General features: G+C 48.9%; 1 protein-coding gene across 1 annotated transcript in view; it reads left to right on the top strand.

The window, feature by feature from the left end:
- SMARCA5 (SNF2 related chromatin remodeling ATPase 5) overlaps positions 1 to 24,244 on the top strand; it is a 413,986-nt gene that overhangs the window by 50,343 nt on the left and 339,399 nt on the right. The window lies entirely within an intron of this gene.

The following is a 24,244-nucleotide window of genomic DNA, read 5'->3' on the forward strand; positions in this document are numbered from 1 at the left end:
TCTTCGGAGGGCAGACCAGGGGGGTTTTGTAGGGCACGGGGGGGGGGGACACAAGTCAGCACAGAAAGTACACCCTCAGCAGCGCGGGGGCGGCCGGGTGCACTGTGCAAACACGCGTCGGGTTTCCAATAGTTTCCTATGGGAGACCAAGGGGTCTCTTCAGCGATGCAGGCAAGGGGGGGGGGCTCCTCGGAGTAGCCACCACCTGGGCAAGGGAGAGGGCCTCCTGGGGGTCACTCCTGCACAGAAGTTCAATTCCTTCAGGTGCTGGGGGCTGCGGGTGCAGGGTCTTTTCCAGCCGTCGGGAAATGGCGTTCAGACAGTCGCGGTCAGGGGGAGCCTGGGGATTCCCTCTGCAGGCGTCGCTGTGGGGGCTCAGGGGGGACAACTTTGGTTACTCACAGTCGTAGAGTCGCCGGAGGGTCCTCCCTGAAGCGTTGTTTCTCCACCAGTCGAGTCGGGGTCGCCGGGTGCAGTGTTGCAAGTCTCGCGCTTCTTGCAGGGAGTTGAAGGGGTCTTTAAATCTGCTACTTGCAACAAAGTTGCAGTTCTTTTGGAGCAGTGCCGCTGTCCTCGGGAGTTTCTAGTCTTTCTTGAAGCAGGGCAGTCCTCAGAGGATTCAGAGGTCGCTGGTCCCTTGGAAAGCGTCGCTGGAGCAGGTTTCTTTTGGAAGGCAGGAGACAGGCCGGTAGGACTGGGGCCAAAGCAGTTGGTGTCTTCTGTTCTTCCTCTGCAGGGGTTTTTCAGCTCAGCAGTCTTCTTCTTCAGGTAAGTTGCAGGAATCTAAATTCTTAGGTTCAGGGGAGCCCTTAAATACTAAATTTAAGGGTGTGTTTAGGTCTGGGGGGTTAGTAGCCAATGGCTACTAGCCCGGAGGTTGGGTACACTCTTTGTGCCTCCTCCCAAGGGGAGGAGGTCACATTCCTATCCCTATTGGGGGAATCCTCCTTCTACAAGATGGAGGATTTCTAAAAGTCAGAGTCACCTCAGCTCAGGACACCTTAGGGGCTGTCCTGACTGGCCAGTGACGACTCCTTGTTTTTCTCATTATCTCTCCTGGACTTGTCGCCAAAAGTGGGGGCTGGGTCCAGGGGGTGGGCATCTCCACTAGCTGGAGTGCCCTGGGGCATTGTAACACGAAGCCTGATCCTTTGAGGCTCACTGCTAGGTGTTACAGTTCCTGCAGGGGGGAGGTGTGAAGCACCTCCACCCAGAGCAGGCTTTTGTTTCTGTCCCCAGAGAGCACAAAGGGCCTCACCACATGGGGTCAGAAACTAGTCTCTCAGCAGCAGGCTGGCACAGACCAGTCAGTCCTGCACTGAACAATTGGGTAAAATACAGGGGGTATCTCTAAGATGCCCTCTGTGTGCATTTTTTAATAAATCCAACACTGGCATCAGTGTGGGTTTATTATTCTGAGAAGTTTGATACTAAACTTCCCAGTTTTCAGTGTAGCCATTATGGAGCTGTGGAGTTCGTTTTTGACAGACTCCCAGCCCATATACTCTTATGGCTACCCTGCACTTACACTGTCTAAGGTTTTGCTTAGACACTGTAGGGGCACTATGCTCATGCACATATGCCCTCACCTGTGGTATAGTGCACCCTGCCTTAGGGCTGTAAGGCCTGCTAGAGGGGTGACTTACCTATGCCACAGGCAGTGTGAGGTTGGCATGGCACTCTGAGGGGAGTGCCATGTCGACTTAGCACAGACACACTGCTTGCCAGCTTGTGTGTGCTGGTGGGGAGAAAATGACTGAGTGAGGGGTCCCTAGGGTGGCATTAGACATGCTGCAGTCCTTAGAGACCTTCCCTGGCATCAGGGCCCTTGGTACCAGGGGTACCAGTTACAAGGGACTTACCTAGGTGCCAGGGTTGTGCCAATTGTGGAAACAATGGTACTTTTTAGGTGAAAGAACACTGGTGCTGGGGCCTGGTTAGCAGGGTCCCAGCACACTTCTCAGTCAAGTCAGCATCAGTATCAAGCAAAAAGTGGGGGGTAACTGCAACAGGAAGCCATTTCTTTACAGGAACCCTTGGACTCTGTGCATACTATTCCTTACTTTGAAATAGTGCAAACGGAGCCAACTTCCTACACAGTGTGTCTGGGGTGTTTCTGGGGACCACTAACTGCATGGGTTGCCCACTATATAAGGACTCCATCTCCTTCAATGCCCCAGTGGAGTTGAGTGCAGGTCCTGTTGCCACTAGGCAACTGGTTTTTGGTTACAGGGGTCTTCATCGGTTGTCCACAAGTGAGTGCCTTTCTCGCAGAGGACCAGGGTCCACTTAAACGACTGCCACTGGTCCCACAGACTTTGGGGTTACCTGTGGCATGTCAGGACTCTGTCTCCCAGTGGGCACTTTGGCATGTAGTGGGGTCAGATGATTTGGGCAGCTGGGCTCTGACAAGTGCAGACATCTTTCACCTTTTGTGTCCCTGGTATGGAACCAGCGGATAACCACCTAGCCCTTGGATCACTTCTGACTTGGCGAAGTTGATCCTTTTCCACAGATGGCCGCAACAGGGTCATTCCTTTTGACAGGTTCAGCAGGGCCAGTTCTGTGTTTAGTGCAGCCCTGTTGCTGTTGCCAGGAAGCAGCAGGGCAGTCCTTTTGCCCTTCAGCAATCCCAGGAAACCCATGTCTAACCTCAAATAAGCTTGCACAAGACTTTTACACTTCTGAGGAGCCCTGGGTGCACTGAGATATTAGCCACTCCTGGGAAATCGTTTCTAAAAGTGTGTTCGCCATTTGCTTCACGAAGTCAGCAGCCTCTGAGACTGTCAACTGTGGCCACCACTGTCAGATTTCAAGTCATCCTTGTAAAGAAATGGCTCCCTGTTGCAGTTACCCCCCCACTTTTTGCCTGATACTGATGCTGACTTGACTGAGAAGTGTGCTGGGACCCTGCTAACCAGGCCCCAGCACCAGTGTTCCTTCACCTAAAATGTACCATTGTATCCACAATTGGCACACCCTGGCATTCAGATAAGTCCCTTGTAACTGGTACTTCTAGTACCAAGGGCCCTGATGCCAAGGAAGGTCTCTAAGGGCTGCAGCATGTATTATGCCACCCTGGAGACCTCTCACTCAGCACAGACACACTGCTTGCCAGCTTGTGTGTGCTAGTGAGGACAAAACGAGTAAGTCGACATGGCACTCCCCTCAGGGTGCCATGCCAGCCTCTCACTGCCTATGCAGTATAGGTAAGACACCCCTCTAGCAGGCCTTACAGCCCTAAGGCAGGGTGCACTATACCATAGGTGAGGGTACCAGTGCATGAGCATGGTACCCCTACAGTGTCTAAACAAAACCTTAGACATTGTAAGTGCAGGGTAGCCATAAGAGTATATGGTCTGGGAGTCTGTCAAACACGAAATCCACAGCACCATAATGGCTACACTGAAAACTGGGAAGTTTGGTATCAAACTTCTCAGCACAATAAATGCACACTGATGCCAGTGTACATTTTATTGTAAAATACACCACAGAGGGCACCTTAGAGGTGCCCCCTGAAACCTAACCGACTATCTGTGTAGGCTGACTAGTTTTAGCAGCCTGCCACAAACCGAGACATGTTGCTGGCCCCATGGGGAGAGTGCCTTTGTCACTCTGAGGCCAGTAACAAAGCCTGCACTGGGTGGAGATGCTAACACCTCCCCCAGGCAGGAATTGTCACACCTGGCGGTGAGCCTCAAAGGCTCACCTCCTTTGTGCCAACCCAGCAGGACACTCCAGCTAGTGGAGTTGCCCGCCCCCTCCGGCCAGGCCCCACTTTTGGCGGCAAGGCCGGAGAAAATAATGAGAAAAACAAGGAGGAGTCACTGGCCAGTCAGGACAGCCCCTAAGGTGTCCTGAGCTGAAGTGATTCTAACTTTTAGAAATCCTCCATCTTGCAGATGGAGGATTCCCCCAATAGGGTTAGGATTGTGACCCCCTCCCCTTGGGAGGAGGCACAAAGAGGGTGTACCCACCCTCAGGGCTAGTAGCCATTGGCTACTAACCCCCCAGACCTAAACACGCCCTTAAAATTAGTATTTAAGGGCTACCCTGAACCCTAGAAAGAGAGATTCCTGCAACTACAAGAAGAAGGACTGCCTAGCTGAAAAACCCCTGCAGAGGAAGACCAGAAGACGACAACTGCCTTGGCTCCAGAAACTCACCGGCCTGTCTCCTGCCTTCCAAAGATCCTGCTCCAGCGACGCCTTCCAAAGGGACCAGCGACCTCGACATCCTCTGAGGACTGCCCCTGCTTCGAAAAGACAAGAAACTCCCGAGGACAGCGGACCTGCTCCAAGAAAAGCTGCAACTTTGTTTCCAGCAGCTTTAAAGAACCCTGCAAGCTCCCCGCAAGAAGCGTGAGACTTGCAACACTGCACCCGGCGACCCCGACTCGGCTGGTGGCGATCCAACACCTCAGGAGGGACCCCAGGACTACTCTGATACTGTGAGTACCAAAACCTGTCCCCCCTGAGCCCCCACAGCGCCGCCTGCAGAGGGAATCCCGAGGCTTCCCCTGACCGCGACTCTTTGAACCTAAAGTCCCGACGCCTGGGAGAGACCCTGCACCCGCAGCCCCCAGGACCTGAAGGACCGGACTTTCACTGGAGAAGTGACCCCCAGGAGTCCCTCTCCCTTGCCCAAGTGGAGGTTTCCCCGAGGAACCCCCCCCTTGCCTGCCTGCAGCGCTGAAGAGATCCCGAGATCTCTCATAGACTAACATTGCAAACCCGACGCTTGTTTCTACACTGCACCCGGCCGCCCCCGCGCTGCTGAGGGTGAAATTTCTGTGTGGACTTGTGTCCCCCCCGGTGCCCTACAAAACCCCCCTGGTCTGCCCTCCGAAGACGCGGGTACTTACCTGCAAGCAGACCGGAACCGGGGCACCCCCTTCTCTCCATTCTAGCCTATGTGTTTTGGGCACCACTTTGAACTCTGCACCTGACCGGCCCTGAGCTGCTGGTGTGGTGACTTTGGGGTTGCTCTGAACCCCCAACGGTGGGCTACCTTGGACCAAGAACTAAGCCCTGTAAGTGTCTTACTTACCTGGTTAACCCAACAAATACTTACCTCCCCTAGGAACTGTGAAAATTGCACTATGTGTCCACTTTTAAAACAGCTATTTGTGAATAACTTGAAAAGTATACATGCAATTTTGATGATTTGAAGTTCCTAAAGTACTTACCTGCAATACCTTTCGAATGAGATATTACATGTAGAATTTGAACCTGTGGTTCTTAAAATAAACTAAGAAAAGATATTTTTCTATATAAAAACCTATTGGCTGGATTTGTCTCTGAGTGTGTGTACCTCATTTATTGTCTATGTGTATGTACAACAAATGCTTAACACTACTCCTTGGATAAGCCTACTGCTCGACCACACTACCACAAAATAGAGCATTAGTATTATCTATTTTTACCACTATTTTACCTCTAAGGGGAACCCTTGGACTCTGTGCATGCTATTCCTTACTTTGAAATAGCACATACAGAGCCAACTTCCTACAATCCTCCTGATGGTTATGTCTTTCTGCAAATTGCTCATATCCTGAGATTTCTCAGGCACCCAGTTGGATCAAAAAGTGTTGAAATGGTGCTGGTAGGTGGTGCCAAGGCTCATCCTCTACACTGGTACCTCCTTAAATGTACTGGTTCGATGGCATCTGTCGCTGTAGATACACATGGTCTGCATAGCTCGCCATCTGGTGTTGGGTCGGAGTGTTACAAGTTGTTTTTCTTCGAAGAAGTGTTTTCGAGTCACTGGACCGAGTGACTCCTCCTTCTGTGCTCATTGCGCATGGGCGTCGACTCCATCTTCGATTGTTTTCTTTCCGCCATCGGGTTCGGACGTGTTCCTGTCGCTCCGAGTTTCGGAACGGAAAGATAGCTGAAAACAGAAGATTTTCGACGGTATCGTTGCGATCCGGTTCGAGATAAACACATACGACAACGCATTGAACATCGAAGCGCTTCGGTGCCCTTCGGGGTAGATTTCGGCACACCGTCGGGGCCTAGTCGGCCCGACCGCGTGGAGAACAACGCCGATGGAACGGACCCCGTTTTGATTCTGCCCTGAATGCCACAACAAATATCCCTATACGGACCAACACTCGGTCTGTAACCTGTGCCTGTCACCCGAGCACAGCGAAGAATCCTGTGAGGCCTGTCGGGCGTTCCGGTCCCGAAAAACTCTGCGCGACCGTCGAGCGAGAAGACTGCAGATGGCGTCCACGCCAAAGGAGCATCAACAGTTCGAGACAGAAGAGGAACAGGAGGAATCCTTTTCCATCCAGGATTCAGACTCAGACGAACTCGACAATACAAAAACTGTGAGTAAGACGTCGAGATCAGAAATTAAAAAAGGCCCAGGGGACGCCACTGCCAACCGGCCATGGCTCAACCCAAATTCACGGTGACCAACAATCGGCACCGAAAAAGGCCCATTCAGTGTCGAGATCGTCCGACTCCGGTCGAGACACCGGCACGCAGCCTCCTCGGGACCGAGAGAGTGCTAAAGAGAAGCATCGACACCGAGAGTTCGGTGTCGACACGGATCGACGCCGAGACAGTGGCGCCGAAGACCATAGAGGCCAAGATTTTTCGGCACAAAAGAAGAGGAAGGTTACCTCGGAGCCGAAAAAACAAACAACAGGGTTTTCGGAGCCGAAAAAAGCACCAACAGACCCAGTTTCAGGCTCCTATACTGAAGAACTTTCTATGTCTTCACAAATGAAAAGACACAGATTCGAACAGGAACTGCAATCCACTGAAGTGGATCACACGCAAAAGCGTATCTTTATTCAGCAGGGGACAGGGAGGATCAGTACCCTTCCACCTGTCAAAAGAAAGAACACTTCAGTTTGTAGCACGAGAGGCTCCTCAGCAACAAACAGCAAAGACAGTGTAAGGAAATGCCTCCTTGGCATGGTTGCCCCCTGACTTTTTGCCTTTGCTGATGCTATGTTTACAATTGAAAGTGTGCTGAGGCCTGCTAACCAGGCCCCAGCACCAGTGTTCTTTCCCTAACCTGTACTTTTGTATCCACAATTGGCAGACCCTGGCATCCAGATAAGTCCCTTGTAACTGGTACTTCTAGTACCAAGGGCCCTGATGCCAAGGAAGGTCTCTAAGGGCTGCAGCATGTCTTATGCCACCCTGGAGACCTCTCACTCAGCACAGACACACTGCTTGCCAGCTTGTGTGTGCTAGTGAGGACAAAACGAGTAAGTCGACATGGCACTCCCCTCAGGGTGCCATGCCAGCCTCTCACTGCCTATGCAGTATAGGTAAGCCACCCCTCTAGCAGGCCTTACAGCCCTAAGGCAGGGTGCACTATACCATAGGTGAGGGTACCAGTGCATGAGCATGGTACCCCTACAGTGTCTAAAACAAAACCTTAGACATTGTAAGTGCAGGGTAGCCATAAGAGTATATGGTCTGGGAGTCTGTCAAACACGAACTCCACAGCACCATAATGGCTACACTGAAAACTGGGAAGTTTGGTATCAAACTCCTCAGCACAATAAATGCACACTGATGCCAGTGTACATTTTATTGTAAAATACACCACAGAGGGCACCTTAGAGGTGCCCCCTGAAACTTAACCGACTATCTGTGTAGGCTGACTAGTTTTAGCAGCCTGCCACAAACCGAGACATGTTGCTGGCCCCATGAGGAGAGTGCCTTTGTCACTCTGAGGCCAGTAACAAAGCCTGCACTGGGTGGAGATGCTAACACCTCCCCCAGGCAGGAATTGTCACACCTGGCGGTGAGCCTCAAAGGCTCACCTCCTTTGTGCCAACCCAGCAGGACACTCCAGCTAGTGGAGTTGCCCGCCCCCTCCGGCCAGGCCCCACTTTTGGCGGCAAGGCCGGAGAAAATAATGAGAAAAACAAGGAGGAGTCACTGGCCAGTCAGGACAGCCCCTAAGGTGTCCTGAGCTGAGGTGACTCTAACTTTTAGAAATCCTCCATCTTGCAGATGGAGGATTCCCCCAATAGGGTTAGGATTGTGTCCCCCTCCCCTTGGGAGGAGGCACAAAGAGGGTGTACCCACCCTCAGGGCTAGTAGCCATTGGCTACTAACCCCCCAGACCTAAACACACCCTTAAATTTAGTATTTAAGAGCTACCCTGAACCCTAGAAAATTAGATTCCTGCAACTACAAGAAGGACTGCCCAGCTGAAAACCCCTGCAGCGGAAGACCAGAAGACGACAACTGCCTTGGCTCCAGAAACTCACCGGCCTGTCTCCTGCCTTCCAAAGATCCTGCTCCAGCGACGCCTTCCAAAGGGACCAGCGACCTCGACATCCTCTGAGGACTGCCCCTGCTTCGAAAAGACAAGAAACTCCCGAGGACAGCGGACCTGCTCCAAGAAAAGCTGCAACTTTGTTTCCAGCAGCGTTAAAGAACCCTGCAAGCTCCCCGCAAGAAGCGTGAGACTTGCAACACTGCACCCGGCGACCCCGACTCGGCTGGTGGCGATCCAACACCTCAGGAGGGACCCCAGGACTACTCTGATACTGTGAGTACCAAAACCTGTCCCCCCTGAGCCCCCACAGCGCCGCCTGCAGAGGGAATCCCGAGGCTTCCCCTGACCGCGACTCTTTGAACCTAAAGTCCCGACGCCTGGGAGAGACCCTGCACCCGCAGCCCCCAGGACCTGAAGGACCGGACTTTCACTGGAGAAGTGACCCCCAGGAGTCCCTCTCCCTTGCCCAAGTGGAGGTTTCCCCGAGGAATCCCCCCCTTGCCTGCCTGCAGCGCTGAAGAGATCCCGAGATCTCTCATAGACTAACATTGCGAACCCGACGCTTGTTTCTACAGTGCACCCGGCCGCCCCCGCGCCGCTGAGGGTGAACTTTCTGTGTGGGCTTGTGTCCCCCCCGGTGCCCTACAAAACCCCCCTGGTCTGCCCTCCGAAGACGCGGGTACTTACCTGCAAGCAGACCGGAACCGGGGCACCCCCTTCTCTCCATTCTAGCCTATGTGTTTTGGGCACCACTTTGAACTCTGCACCTGACCGGCCCTGAGCTGCTGGTGTGGTGACTTTGGGGTTGCTCTGAACCCCCAACGGTGGGCTACCTTGGACCAAGAACTAAGCCCTGTAAGTGTCTTACTTACCTGGTTAACCTAACAAATACTTACCTCCCCTAGGAACTGTGAAAATTGCACTAAGTGTCCACTTTTAAAACAGCTATTTGTCAATAACTTGAAAAGTATACATGCAATTTTTATGATTTGAAGTTCCTAAAGTACTTACCTGCAATACCTTTCAAATGAGATATTACATGTAGAATTTGAACCTGTGGTTCTTAAAATAAACTAAGAAAAGATATTTTTCTATAACAAAACCTATTGGCTGGATTTGTCTCTGAGTGTGTGTACCTCATTTATTGTCTATGTGTATGTACAACAAATGCTTAACACTACTCCTTGGATAAGCCTACTGCTCGACCACACTACCACAAAATAGAGCATTAGTATTATCTCTTTTTGCCACTATCTTACCTCTAAGGGGAACCCTTGGACTCTGTGCATACTATTCCTCACTTTGAAATAGTGCATACAGAGCCAACTTCCTACATTGGTGGATCAGCGGTGGGATACAAGACTTTGCATTTGCTGGACTACTCAGCCAATACCTGATCACACGACAAATTCCAAAATTGTCATTAGAAATTCATTTTTGCAATTTGAAATTTTTCTAAATTCTTAAAAGTCCTGCTAGGGCCTTGTGTGTTAAGTCCCTGTTTAGCATTGTCTTTTTAGAGTTTAAAAAGCTTGTTAAAAGTTTGAATTAGATTCTAGAAACAGTTTTAGATTCTTAAAAAAGTATTCCAACTCTTAGCAGAATAATGTCTGATACAGAGATGCAGGTGGTGGAACTCGACACCACACCTTACCTCCATCTTAAGATGAGGGAGCTAAGGTCTCTCTGTAATATCAAAAAAATAACCATTGGCTCCAGACCTACCAAAATTCAGCTCCAGGAGCTGTTGGCAGAGTTTGAAAAAGCCAACCCCTCTGATGATGACCTCACAGAGGAAGAAATTAGTGACTTGGAGGCCAATGTCCCTCCTCCAGTCCTAAATAGGGAGAACAGGACCCCTCAAGTCCTGTCTCCAACTGTGTTAGTCAGAAATAGTGAGTCCCTCACAGGAGGGTCCCACATTTCTGAAATCACTGAGGATGCTCTCAGTGAAGATGACCTCCTGTTAGCCAGGATGGCCAAAAGATTGGCTTTAGAGAGACGGCTCCTAGCCATAGAAAGGGAAAGACAAGAGATGGGCCTAGGACCCATCAATGGTGGCAGCAATATAAATAGGGTCAGAGATTCTCTGACATGTTAAAAATCCCCAAAGGGATTGTGACAAAATATGAAGATGGTGATGACATCACCAAATGGTTCACAGCTTTTGAGAGGGCTTGTGTAACCAGAAAAGTGAACAGATCTCACTGGGGTGCTCTCCTTTGGGAAATGTTCACTGGAAAGTGTAGGGATAGACTCCTCACACTCTCTGGAAAAGATGCAGAATCCTATGACCTCATGAAGGGTACCCTGATTGAGGGCTTTGGATTCTCCACTGAGGAGTATAGGATTAGATTCAGGGGGGCTCAAAAATCCTCGAGCCAGACCTGGGTTGACTTTGTTGACTACTCAGTGAAAACACTAGATGGTTGGATTCAAGGCAGTGGTGTAAGTAATTATGATGGGCTGTACAATTTATTTGTGAAAGAACACCTATTGAGTAATTGTTTCAATGATAAACTGCATCAGCATCTGGTAGACCTAGGACCAATTTCTCCCCAAGAATTGGGAAAGAAGGCGGACCATTGGGTCAAGACAAGGGTGTCCAAGACTTCAACAGGGGGTGACCAAAAGAAAGGGGTCACAAAGACTCCCCAGGGGAAGGGTGATGAGACAACCAAAACTAAAAATAGTAAAGAGTCTTCTACAGGCCCCCAAAAACCTGCACAGGAGGGTGGGCCCCGAGCCTCTTCACAAAACAATGGGTACAAGGGTAAAAACTTTGATCCCAAAAAGGCCTGGTGTCATAGCTGTAAACAGCATGGACACCAAACTGGAGACAAGGCCTGTCCCAAGAAAGGTTCCACTCCAAACTCCCATCCAGGTAACACTGGTATGGCTAGTCTCCAAGTGGGATCAACAGTGTGCCCAGAGCAAATCAGGGTCCACACTGAAGCTACTCTAGTTTCTGAGGGTGGGGTGGATTTAGCCACACTAGCTGTCTGGCCGCCTAACATGCAAAAATACAGACAGCAACTCTTAATTAATGGGACTAGGATAGAGGGCCTGAGGGATACAGGTGCCAGTGTCACCATGGTGACAGAGAAACTGGTTTCCCCTGGCCAATACCTGACTGGAAAAACTTACACAGTCACCAACGCTGACAATCAGAGAAAAGTACATCCCATGGCAATGGTTACTTTAGAATGGGGAGGGGTCAATGGCCTGAAACAGGTGGTGGTCTCCTCAAATATCCCAGTGGACTGTCTGCTTGGAAATGACCTGGAGTCCTCAGCATGGGCTGAGGTAGAACTAAAAACCCATGCAGCAATGCTGGGTATCCCTGAACTGGTGTGTGTGAAAACAAGAGCACAGTGCAAGGCTCGGGGTGAACAAGTAGAGCTGGAGTCTGGAAGAATGGCCCAGCCTACCAAGAGGAAAGGAAAGTCAGTTGGGAAACCAACTGCAACACAGCAAAAGAAAGGGAACCCCTCTTCTCAGGAAGAAGTTCTGCCCTCTGAGGGAACTGAGCCTTTGGAGCTTGAGCCTTATCAGGTTGAGCTCTTAGGCCCAGGGGGACCCTCAAGGGAGGAGCTGTGTAAGGGACAAGAAACCTGTCCCTCTCTTGAAGGCCTTAGGCAGCAAGCTGCTGAAGAGTCCAAAGGCAAGAAAAATGGAACCCATAGGGTCTATTGGGAAGATGGACTCCTGTACACTGAGGCCAGAGACCCCAAACCTGGTGCCACTAGGAGAGTGGTAGTGCCTCAGCTGTTCAGGAAGTTCATCCTAACATTGGCCCATGACATTCCCCTTGCTGGACATTTGGGACAAACCAAGACGTGGGAGAGGTTAGTCAACCACTTCTACTGGCCCAATATGTCCAACATGGTTAAGGAGTTTTGCCTCTCCTGCCCCACCTGTCAAGCCAGTGGTAAGACAGGTGGGCATCCAAAGGCCCCCCTCATTCCACTTCCAGTGGTGGGGGTTCCCTTTGAAAGAGTGGGTGTGGACATAGTTGGTCCACTAGAACCTCCCACAGCCTCAGGAAATATGTATATCCTGGTAGTAGTGGATCATGCTACCAGGTATCCTGAAGCTATTCCCCTTAGGTCGACTACTGCCCCTGCAGTAGCCAAGGCCCTCATTGGTATCTTTACCAGAGTGGGTTTCCCTAAGGAGGTGGTGTCTGACAGAGGCACCAACTTCATGTCAGCATACCTAAAGCACATGTGGAATGAGTGTGGAGTGACTTATAAATTCACTACACCATACCATCCACAAACTAATGGCTTGGTTGAGAGATTCAACAAGACATTAAAAGGCATGATCATGGGGCTCCCAGCAAAACTCAAAAGGAGATGGGATGTCCTCTTGCCATGTCTGCTTTTCGCTTACAGAGAGGTGCCACAGAAGGGAGTAGGATTCTCACCCTTTGAACTTCTGTTTGGTCATCCTGTAAGGGGACCACTTGCCCTTGTTAAAGAAGGCTGGGAGAGACCTCTCCATGAGCCTAAACAGGACATAGTGGACTATGTACTTGGCCTTCGCTCTAGAATGGCAGAGTACATGGAAAAGGCAACCAAAAACCTTGAGGCCAGCCAACAACTCCAGAAGTTTTGGTATGACCAAAAGGCTGCACTGGTTGAGTTCCAACCAGGGCAGAAAGTCTGGGTTCTGGAGCCTGTGGCTCCCAGGGCACTCCAGGACAAATGGAGTGGCCCTTACCCAGTGCTAGAAAGGAAGAGTCAGGTCACCTACCTGGTGGACCTGGGCACAAGCAGGAGCCCCAAGAGGGTGATCCATGTGAACCGCCTTAAGCTCTTCCATGACAGGGCTGATGTGAATCTGTTGATGGTAACAGATGAGGATCAGGAGGCAGAGAGTGAACCTCTCCCTGATCTTCTGTCATCAGACCCAAAAGATGGCACAGTAGATGGAGTGATCTACTCAGACACCCTCTCTGGCCAACAGCAAGCTGATTGTAGGAGAGTCCTACAACAGTTTCCTGAACTCTTCTCCTTAACCCCTGGTCAGACACACCTGTGTACCCATGATGTGGACACAGGAGACAGCATGCCTGTCAAGAACAAAATCTTTAGACAATCTGACCATGTTAAGGAAAGCATCAAGGTGGAAGTCCACAAGATGCTGGAATTGGGAGTAATTGAGCGCTCTGACAGCCCCTGGGCTAGCCCAGTGGTCTTAGTCCCCAAACCTCACACCAAAGATGGAAAGAAAGAGATGAGGTTTTGTGTGGACTACAGAGGGCTCAATTCTGTCACCAAGACAGATGCTCATCCAATTCCAAGAGCTGATGAGCTCATAGATAAATTAGGTGCTGCCAAATTCTTAAGTACCTTTGACTTGACAGCAGGGTACTGGCAAATAAAAATGGCACCTGGAGCAAAAGAGAAAACAGCATTCTCCACACCTGATGGGCATTATCAGTTTACTGTTATGCCCTTTGGTTTAAAGAATGCCCCTGCCACCTTCCAGAGGTTGGTGAATCAAGTCCTTGCTGGCTTGGAGTCCTTTAGCACAGCTTATCTTGATGATATTGCTGTCTTTAGCTCCACCTGGCAGGATCACCTGGTCCACCTGAAGAAGGTTTTGAAGGCTCTGCAATCTGCAGGCCTCTCTATCAAGGCATCCAAATGCCAGAAAGGGCAGGGAACTGTGGTTTACTTGGGACACCTTGTAGGTGGAGGCCAAGTTCAGCCACTCCAACCCAAGATCCAGACTATTCTGGACTGGGTAGCTCCAAAAACCCAGACTCAAGTCAGGGCATTCCTTGGCTTGACTGGGTATTACAGGAGGTTTGTGAAGGGATATGGATCCATTGTGACAGCCCTCACTGAACTCACCTCCAAGAAAATGCCCAAGAAAGTGAACTGGACTGTGGAATGCCAACAGGCCTTTGACACCCTGAAACGGGCAATGTGCTCAGCACCAGTTCTAAAAGCTCCAGATTATTCTAAGCAGTTCATTGTGCAGACAGATGCCTCTGAACATGGGATAGGGGCAGTTTTGTCCCAAACAAATGATGATGGCCTTGACCAGCCTGTTGCTTTCATTAGCAGGAGGTTACTCCCCAGGGAGCAGCGTTGGAGTGCCATTGAGAGGGAGGCCTTTGCTGTGGTTTGGTCCCTGAAGAAGCTGAGACCATACCTCTTTGGGACTCACTTCCTAGTTCAAACTGACCACAGACCTCTCAAATGGCTGATGCAAATGAAAGGTGAAAATCCTAAACTGTTGAGGTGGTCCATCTCCCTACAGGGAATGGACTTTATAGTGGAACACAGACCTGGGACTGCCCATGCCAATGCAGATGGCCTTTCCAGGTTCTTCCACTTAGAAAATGAAGACTCTCTTGGGAAAGGTTAGTCTCATCCTCTTTCGTTTGGGGGGGGGGTTGTGTAAGGAAATGCCTCCTTGGCATGGTTACCCCCTGACTTTTTGCCTTTGCTGATGCTATGTTTACAATTGAAAGTGTGCTGAGGCCTGCTAACCAGGCCCCAGCACCAGTGTTCTTTCCCTAACCTGTACTTTTGTATCCACAATTGGCAGACCCTGGCATCCAGATAAGTCCCTTGTAACTGGTACTTCTAGTACCAAGGGCCCTGATGCCAAGGAAGGTCTCTAAGGGCTGCAGCATGTCTTATGCCACCCTGGAGACCTCTCACTCAGCACAGACACACTGCTTGCCAGCTTGTGTGTGCTAGTGAGGACAAAACGAGTAAGTCGACATGGCACTCCCCTCAGGGTGCCATGCCAGCCTCTCACTGCCTATGCAGTATAGGTAAGCCACCCCTCTAGCAGGCCTTACAGCCCTAAGGCAGGGTGCACTATACCATAGGTGAGGGTACCAGTGCATGAGCATGGTACCCCTACAGTGTCTAAAACAAAACCTTAGACATTGTAAGTGCAGGGTAGCCATAAGAGTATATGGTCTGGGAGTCTGTCAAACACGAACTCCACAGCACCATAATGGCTACACTGAAAACTGGGAAGTTTGGTATCAAACTCCTCAGCACAATAAATGCACACTGATGCCAGTGTACATTTTATTGTAAAATACACCACAGAGGGCACCTTAGAGGTGCCCCCTGAAACTTAACCGACTATCTGTGTAGGCTGACTAGTTTTAGCAGCCTGCCACAAACCGAGACATGTTGCTGGCCCCATGGGGAGAGTGCCTTTGTCACTCTGAGGCCAGTAACAAAGCCTGCACTGGGTGGAGATGCTAACACCTCCCCCAGGCAGGAATTGTCACACCTGGCGGTGAGCCTCAAAGGCTCACCTCCTTTGTGCCAACCCAGCAGGACACTCCAGCTAGTGGAGTTGCCCGCCCCCTCCGGCCAGGCCCCACTTTTGGCGGCAAGGCCGGAGAAAATAATGAGAAAAACAAGGAGGAGTCACTGGCCAGTCAGGACAGCCCCTAAGGTGTCCTGAGCTGAGGTGACTCTAACTTTTAGAAATCCTCCATCTTGCAGATGGAGGATTCCCCCAATAGGGTTAGGATTGTGTCCCCCTCCCCTTGGGAGGAGGCACAAAGAGGGTGTACCCACCCTCAGGGCTAGTAGCCATTGGCTACTAACCCCCCAGACCTAAACACGCCCTTAAATTTAGTATTTAAGAGCTACCCTGAACCCTAGAAAATTTGATTCCTGCAACTACAAGAAGAAGGACTGCCCAGCTGAAACCCCCTGCAGCGGAAGACCAGAAGACGACAACTGCCTTGGCTCCAGAAACTCACCGGCCTGTCTCCTGCCTTCCAAAGATCCTGCTCCAGCGACGCCTTCCAAAGGGACCAGCGACCTCGACATCCTCTGAGGACTGCCCCTGCTTCGAAAAGACAAGAAACTCCCGAGGACAGCGGACCTGCTCCAAGAAAAGCTGCAACTTTGTTTCCAGCAGCGTTAAAGAACCCTGCAAGCTCCCCGCAAGAAGCGTGAGACTTGCAACACTGCACCCGGCGACCCCGACTCGGCTGGTGGCGATCCAACACCTCAGGAGGGACCCCAGGACTACTCTGATACTGTGAGTACCAAAACCTGTCCCCCCTGAGCCCCCACAGCGCCGCCTGCAGAGGGAATCCCGAGGCTTCCCCTGACCGCGACTCTTTGAACCTAAAGTCCCGACGCCTGGGAGAGACCCTGCACCCGCAGCCCCCAGGACCTGAAGGACCGGACTTTCACTGGAGAAGTGACCCCCAGGAGTCCCTCTCCCTTGCCCAAGTGGAGGTTTCCCCGAGGAATCCCCCCCTTGCCTGCCTGCAGCGCTGAAGAGATCCCGAGATCTCTCATAGACTAACATTGCGAACCCGACGCTTGTTTCTACACTGCACCCGGCCGCCCCCGCGCCGCTGAGGGTGAACTTTCTGTGTGGGCTTGTGTCCCCCCCGGTGCCCTACAAAACCCCCCTGGTCTGCCCTCCGAAGACGCGGGTACTTACCTGCAAGCAGACCGGAACCGGGGCACCCCCTTCTCTCCATTCTAGCCTATGTGTTTTGGGCACCACTTTGAACTCTGCACCTGACCGGCCCTGAGCTGCTGGTGTGGTGACTTTGGGGTTGCTCTGAACCCCCAACGGTGGGCTACCTTGGACCAAGAACTAAGCCCTGTAAGTGTCTTACTTACCTGGTTAACCTAACAAATACTTACCTCCCCTAGGAACTGTGAAAATTGCACTAAGTGTCCACTTTTAAAACAGCTATTTGTCAATAACTTGAAAAGTATACATGCAATTTTTATGATTTGAAGTTCCTAAAGTACTTACCTGCAATACCTTTCAAATGAGATATTACATGTAGAATTTGAACCTGTGGTTCTTAAAATAAACTAAGAAAAGATATTTTTCTATAACAAAACCTATTGGCTGGATTTGTCTCGGAGTGTGTGTACCTCATTTATTGTCTATGTGTATGTACAACAAATGCTTAACACTACTCCTTGGATAAGCCTACTGCTCGACCACACTACCACAAAATAGAGAATTAGTATTATCTCTTTTTGCCACTATCTTACCTCTAAGGGGAACCCTTGGACTCTGTGCATACTATTCCTCACTTTGAAATAGTGCATACAGAGCCAACTTCCTACAGACAGTAACACCTCCTCCCTCGCCTCCACCTGTAACTCCGGCTTCGCCAACTTACACCCCGTCACATTCGCCAGCTCACACCGCCATGAGCCACGACGACCAAGATCAAGACGCGTGGGACTTGTACGATGCACCAGTGTCTGATAACAGCCCAGACACATACCCAACTAGGTCATCACCACCTGAGGACAGCACAGCCTATTCACAAGTGGTGGCTAGAGCAGCTCAGTTCCATAATGTGGAACTACACTCTGAACAAGTAGAGGATGACTTTTTATTTAACACCCTCTCCTCCACCCACAGCTCCTACCAAAGCCTGCCTATGCTCCCAGGCATGCTACGCCATGCAAAGGAGATCTTCAAGGAGCCAGTTAAAAGTAGGGCAGTAACGCCTAGAGTGGACAAAAAGTATAAGGCGCCTCCTACGGACCCTGTATTCATCACCTCTCAGCTGCCACCAGATTCTGTGGTGGTAGGGGCTGCCAGAAAACAGGCAAATTCACACACTTCTGGGGATGCACCTCCCCCAGATAAAGAAAGCAGAAAGTTCGATGCAGCCGGGAAAAGGGTCGCTGTCCAGGCAGCAAACCAGTGGCGCATCGCAAACTCACAAGCGCTGCTAGCGCGATACGACAGAGCCCACTGGGATGAGATGCAGCATCTCATTGAACATCTCCCAAAAGATCTACAAAAAAGAGCAAAACAGGTTGTTGAAGAGGGTCAAAACATTTCCAACAATCAAATACGCTCCTCTATGGATGCAGCAGACACAGCCGCAAGGACCATTAATACGTCGGTTACCATCCGTAGGCACGCATGGCTCAGAACGTCTGGATTCAAGCCAGAAATTCAGCAGGCAGTACTTAACATGCCAGTAAAAGAAAAACTTCTGTTCGGTCCGGAGGTCGACACAGCCATAGAAAAGCTCAAAAAGGACACGGACACGGACACTGCCAAGGCCATGGGCGCACTCTACTCCCCGCAGAGCAGAGGATCTTATACCACCTTCCGCAAAACACCTTTTAGAGGAGGGTTTCGGGGTCAGGCCACACAAGCCAGTACCTCACAGTCCGCACCGTCCACCTACCAGGGACAGTACAGGGGAGGCTTTCGGGGCCAGTATAGAGGAGGGCAATTCCCTAGGAATAGAGGAAGATTTCAAAGCCCCAAAACCACTACCAACAAGCAGTGACTCACACGTCACTCACCCCCCCCCCACACAACACCAGTGGGGGGGAAGGATAGGTCAATATTACGAAGCATGGGAGGAAATAACTACAGACACATGGGTCCTAGCAATTATCCAACATGGTTATTGCATAGAATTCCTGCAATTCCCTCCAGACATACCACCAAAATCTCAAAATTTATCAAAACACCATTCACAGCTTCTAGAGATAGTTCAAGCACTACTGCAAAAAAATGCAATAGAATTAGTACCAAGCACACAAATAAACACAGGAGTTTATTCACTGTACTTCTTGATACCAAAAAAGGACAAAACACTGAGACCAATTCTAGACCTCAGAGTAGTAAACACATTCATCAAATCAGACCACTTTCACATGGTCACACTACAAGAAGTGTTACCATTGCTCAAAAAACACAACTACATGACAACCCTAGACCTCAAGGACGCATATTTCCATATACCAATACATCAATCACACAGAAAATATCTAAGGTTTGTATTCAAAGGAATACATTACCAATTCAAAGTATTGCCTTTCGGTTTAACAACCGCTCCAAGGGTATTCACAAAATGCCTAGCAGTAGTCGCTGCACATATCAGAAGGCAGCAAATACATGTATTCCCGTATCTAGACGACTGGCTAATCAAAACCAGTTCGCTCACACAATGCTCAAACCACACAAATCAAGTCATACAAACCCTCTACAAACTAGGGTTCACCGTCAACTTTGCAAAATACAACATTCAGCCAAGCAAAGTACAGCAATATCTAGGAGCCATAATAGACACGACAAAAGGAGTAGCAACGCCAACTCCACAAAGAATTCACAATTTCAACAGAGTCATTCAACACATGTCTCCAAATCAAACAATACAAGCAAGAACAATACTACAGCTCCTAGGCATGATGTCCTCATGCATAGCCATTGTCCCAAACGCAAGACTGCACATGAGGCCCTTACAACAGTGCCTAGCCTCACAGTGGTCTCAAGCACAGGGTCACCTTCTAGATCTGGTGTTAATAGACCGCCAAACTTACCTCTCGCTTCTATGGTGGAACAGTATAAATTTAAACAAAGGGCGGCCTTTCCAAGACCCAGTGCCACAGTACGTAATAACAGATGCTTCCATGACAGGGTGGGGAGCACATCTCAATCAACACAACATAAGAGGACAATGGAACATACATCAAACAAAACTGCATATATCATCTAGAATTATTAGCAGTTTTTCAAGCACTAAAAACTTTCCAACCAATCATAACCCACAAATAAATCCTTGTCAAAACAGACAACATGACAACGATGTATTATCTAAACAAACAAGGAGGAACACATTCAACGCAGTTAAGCTTATTAGCTCAAAACATATGGAAGTGGGCAATCCACCATCAAATTCGCCTCATAGCACAGTTTATTCCAGGGATCCAGAATCAACTGGCAGACAATCTCTCTCGAGATCACCAGCAAGTCCACGAATGGGAAATCCACCCACAAATTCTGAACACCTACTTCACACTCTGGGGAACACCTCAAATAGACTTATTTGCAACAAAAGAGAACGCAAAATGCCAAAACTTCGCGTCCAGATACCCACACAAGCAATCCCAAGGCAATGCCCTATGGATGAACTGGTCAGGAATATTTGCTTACGCTTTTCCTCCTCTCCCTCTCCTCCCTTATCTAGTAAACAAATTGAGTCAAAACAAACTCAAACTCATTTTAATAGCACCAACGTGGGCAAGACAACCCTGGTACACAACACTGCTAGATCTTTCTGTAGTACCCCACATCAAACTGCCGAACAAACCAGATCTGTTAACGCAACACAACCAACAGATCAGACACCCAGATCCAGCATCGCTGAATCTAGCAATCTGGCTCCTGAAATCCTAGAATTCGGACACTTACAACTTAGCCAAGAGTGTATGGAGGTCATATAGCAGGCCAGAAGGCCATCCACTAGACACTGCTACGCAAGTAAGTGGAAAAGATTTGTTTGTTACTGCCATCATAATCCGATACAACCACTAGACGCAACTCCAAAACATATAGTAAATTACTTGCTCCATTTACAAAAAGCAAAGCTAGCCTTCTCTTCTATTAAAATACACCTTGCAGCAATATCTGCATACCTGCAGACTACCTATTCAACTTCCTTGTATAGGATACCAGTCATCAAAGCATTCATAGAAGGTCTTAAAAGAATTATACCACCAAGAACACCACCTGTTCCTTCATGGAACCTAAACGTGGTCCTAACAAGACTCATGGGCCCACCTTTCGAACCCATGCACTCTTGCGGAATACAATTCCTAACCTGGAAAGTTGCCTTTCTCATCGCCATTACATCTCTGAGAAGAGTAAGTGAAATTCAAGCGTTCACAACACAGCAACCTTTTATACAAATACATAAAAATAAGGTCGTCCTACGACCTAATCCAAAATTTTTACCAAAAGTTATTTCACCGTTCCATCTAAATCAAACAGTAGAACTACCAGTTTTTTTCCCACAGCCAGATTCTGTGGCTGCAAGAGCACTACATACATTAGATGTCAAAAGAGCATTAATGTACTACATTGACAGAACAAAGAACATCAGAAAAACTAAACAGCTATTTATTGCATTCCAAAAACCTCATGCAGGTAACCCAATATCAAAACAAGGTATAGCCAGATGGATTGTTAAATGCATCCAAATCTGCTACCTTAAAGCAAAAAGACAACTGCCCATTACTCCCAGGGCACATTCAACAAGGAAAAAAGGTGCTTCAATGGCCTTTTTAGGAAACATCCCAATGCATGAAATATGTAAGGCAGCCACATGGTCTACGCCTCACACATTCACCAAACACTACTGTATAGATGTGCTATCCGCACAACAAGCTGCAGTAGGTCAAGCTGTATTAAGAACTCTATTTCAGACAACTTCTACTCCTACAGGCTAAACCACCGCTTATGGGGAAATAACTGCTTACTAGTCTATGCAGACCATGTGTATCTACAGCGACAGATGCCATCGAACTGAAAATGTCACTTACCCAGTGTACATCTGTTCGTGGCATCAGTCGCTGAGATTCACATGGGCCCACCCACCTCCCCGGAAGCCTGTAGCAGTTCAGAAGTTACCTTCAATTTTGTACATTTGTATATATATTATTTAAACCTTTAATAGGTACATACTTACACATTTCATTGCGCGGGCACTATTACTATAGTACAACTCCTACTTCACCCTCTGCGGGGAAAACAATCGAAGATGGAGTCGACGCCCATGCGCAATGAGCACAGAAGGAGGAGTCACTCGGTCCAGTGACTCGAAAACACTTCTTCGAAGAAAAACAACTTGTAACACTCCGACCCAACACCAGATGGCGAGCTATGCAGACCATGTGAATCTCAGCGACTGATGCCACGAACAGATGTACACTGGGTAAGTCACATTTTCTTTACAGAGCCAGATGCAGTGCCACCTCAAAGCCGACATTGCTTCATTTCTCTGTACCCTTTGATGCAGATCTGGATTTTTTGTCATTTCGATTGATGCGGAACTAATGAGCGGCTCTATTGAGGGTCTGAATAAACAGAACAAGTCTGCCTTATGCAAGCTTGTGTCCAGGCAAGCCCTTGACTAAATACTTGGCAAGGGGTGTAGAATGACCTAGGTAGACTTAACTGTGTGTTCCTGACTCTTGGACAATTCTGAGAACCAAGCCAGTGATGTAGAAGACACCAGTATTTGTATTGCAGCTGAAACTTGTGGCAAGGCCTTTGGTGGCAAAACAGTAGCTGCTGATGCTTCAGCAGCAACTACGTTGACATTAGGGTTGACTGACGTCTGTGTCACCCCCCGGGTCCTAGTTGAGGCTGCTTGGCCTTCAAAGGTACCCAAGATGGAGGGTCGTGGAACATGGTTAGTAATACCAGCATGAAAGTATCCACTGAAGTTGGATCAGGATCACAAAGTCCGCAGCAGAGCCAGGCACTGGGGGTCCTAATTGTCCTCCAAGTTAAGAAATGAAACGAGTACTCCAACTGTAAGACTTGTTTTGTACTGCAAATCTTGAATCACATTCTGGTCACGGATGGGCCCAAAATTGTTTTTTTTTCTTTTTGTCTATTTTTTTTTGGTGGGTGCCTTTTGCTGTTTGCCGTTATTTCTCTTTTGTGATGAAGTCATACATACACCCTGGAAGTGCTAGAGTGTGGTTGCCATCTTCACTTTTTTTTTGTTTTCCACGATTGGGTGTGGATGCTGAGATGATTGCTCCCACATGTGCAGAAGAAAAAATGTTGTTGAAAGAAATACGTTTTTTTAACACTGAAAGAAACAGAGTAAAACTACCATTCTCCACCAAAGATTTCAGCTAGACCACAAGGTCACGTGGCATGGAGAATGTGTTTGGGTCAAGAAGCACACAGTTTAGGTTATTTCGTAGGGGTTTTCCATGATAAGTAATAAACACTAAATAGTGCCGTCCACGTGCAGGGACCCCGGAGCAGTTCTTTAACATATCTTTGTAAGTGAAGCGTTTTGCCTTTCTTCAGGAAGGCCTGTAAAGACTCTAAAGAAAGAGACAGATAATGCATCTTTTATATATTATAAAGTGAAAAAAGGCCAATACATTACAAATGAGTATAATCTCAGATGTTTTGCAAGCAGTATAAATCTCCTTCACAAGCCCCTTTATAATGATAGAGATGAGGGAGAGCAGGGCAGAGTAGCTTCATAGGCTGCCATTATGTCTATTTTAGACTGTTCCTTTAAGAACCTAGGGACCCCCAGTATCCCACCATGCTCAGCAGGTGCAGTTGCTTCAGTTTTTTTTTTCCAGCTCCTGCTGAAGGGACCCTGAAGCATTGAGCTTGACCTTTTTTATAGTTTTATTTTTGCCAGTAATTTGTGACAACACAGACTTAATGTCTTAAGTTCTCCTGTCCTTTTCTGTTATTTGTTGACAGAAAACTGGCATTTTGTCAAATAAAATGCCTTCTTTAAGTGTCTTCACTGTGGCAGGAAAAAAGGCCAAAACCAGACCCTCATGCGGTCTGTATCATCTGCCTACCTTCATGACACCTTCCTGACACCTGTGACATCTGCAGGAAGTTTTCCAGGTGTGCTCTGCGCGACCAAGAGAAGATTTGCCTTCAAGGAAGAGAAGAGGCATCGCCTGCGAGCACAGCCTACCAGTGGGACTTCTGAGTGAGGGTAAGGTCAGTCTTCCATCAGGGCTCTTCCCTCCGCTTCCAGTGAACGTGGAAGGTCAGATAAGTGTGTTTTTTAGCCAAAGAAGAAATCTGTCCCTGTCGGTACAGCGCCCAAATGTTTGCCATCAAGAGCTGGCTCGATGTGGGGGCTCTGTCGACTTCTGCTGGTCTTCCTGTGTGCTGAGGGCAAGCCCTGACTACCCCTCAAGGGTAGTCTCCTGGACCTTGCAAATCCTTCTTTAGCTCCTACTTGCATTTGTCAGTGCTTGTTGGTGGCTTTGCTAGTCACTGACTGTAGGAAGTTGGCTCTGTATGTGCTATTTCAAAGTAAGGAATAGCATGCACAGAGTCCAAGGGTTCCCCTTAGAGGTAAGATAGTGGCAAAAAGAGAATACTAATGCTCTATTTTGTGGTAGTGTGGTCGAGCAGTAGGCTTATCAAAGGAGTAGTGTTAAGCATTTGTTGTACATACACACCGGCAATAAAT

This window comes from Pleurodeles waltl, chromosome 1_2 (genome assembly GCF_031143425.1).
Source record: "Pleurodeles waltl isolate 20211129_DDA chromosome 1_2, aPleWal1.hap1.20221129, whole genome shotgun sequence".
Classification (NCBI taxonomy): domain Eukaryota; kingdom Metazoa; phylum Chordata; class Amphibia; order Caudata; family Salamandridae; genus Pleurodeles; species Pleurodeles waltl.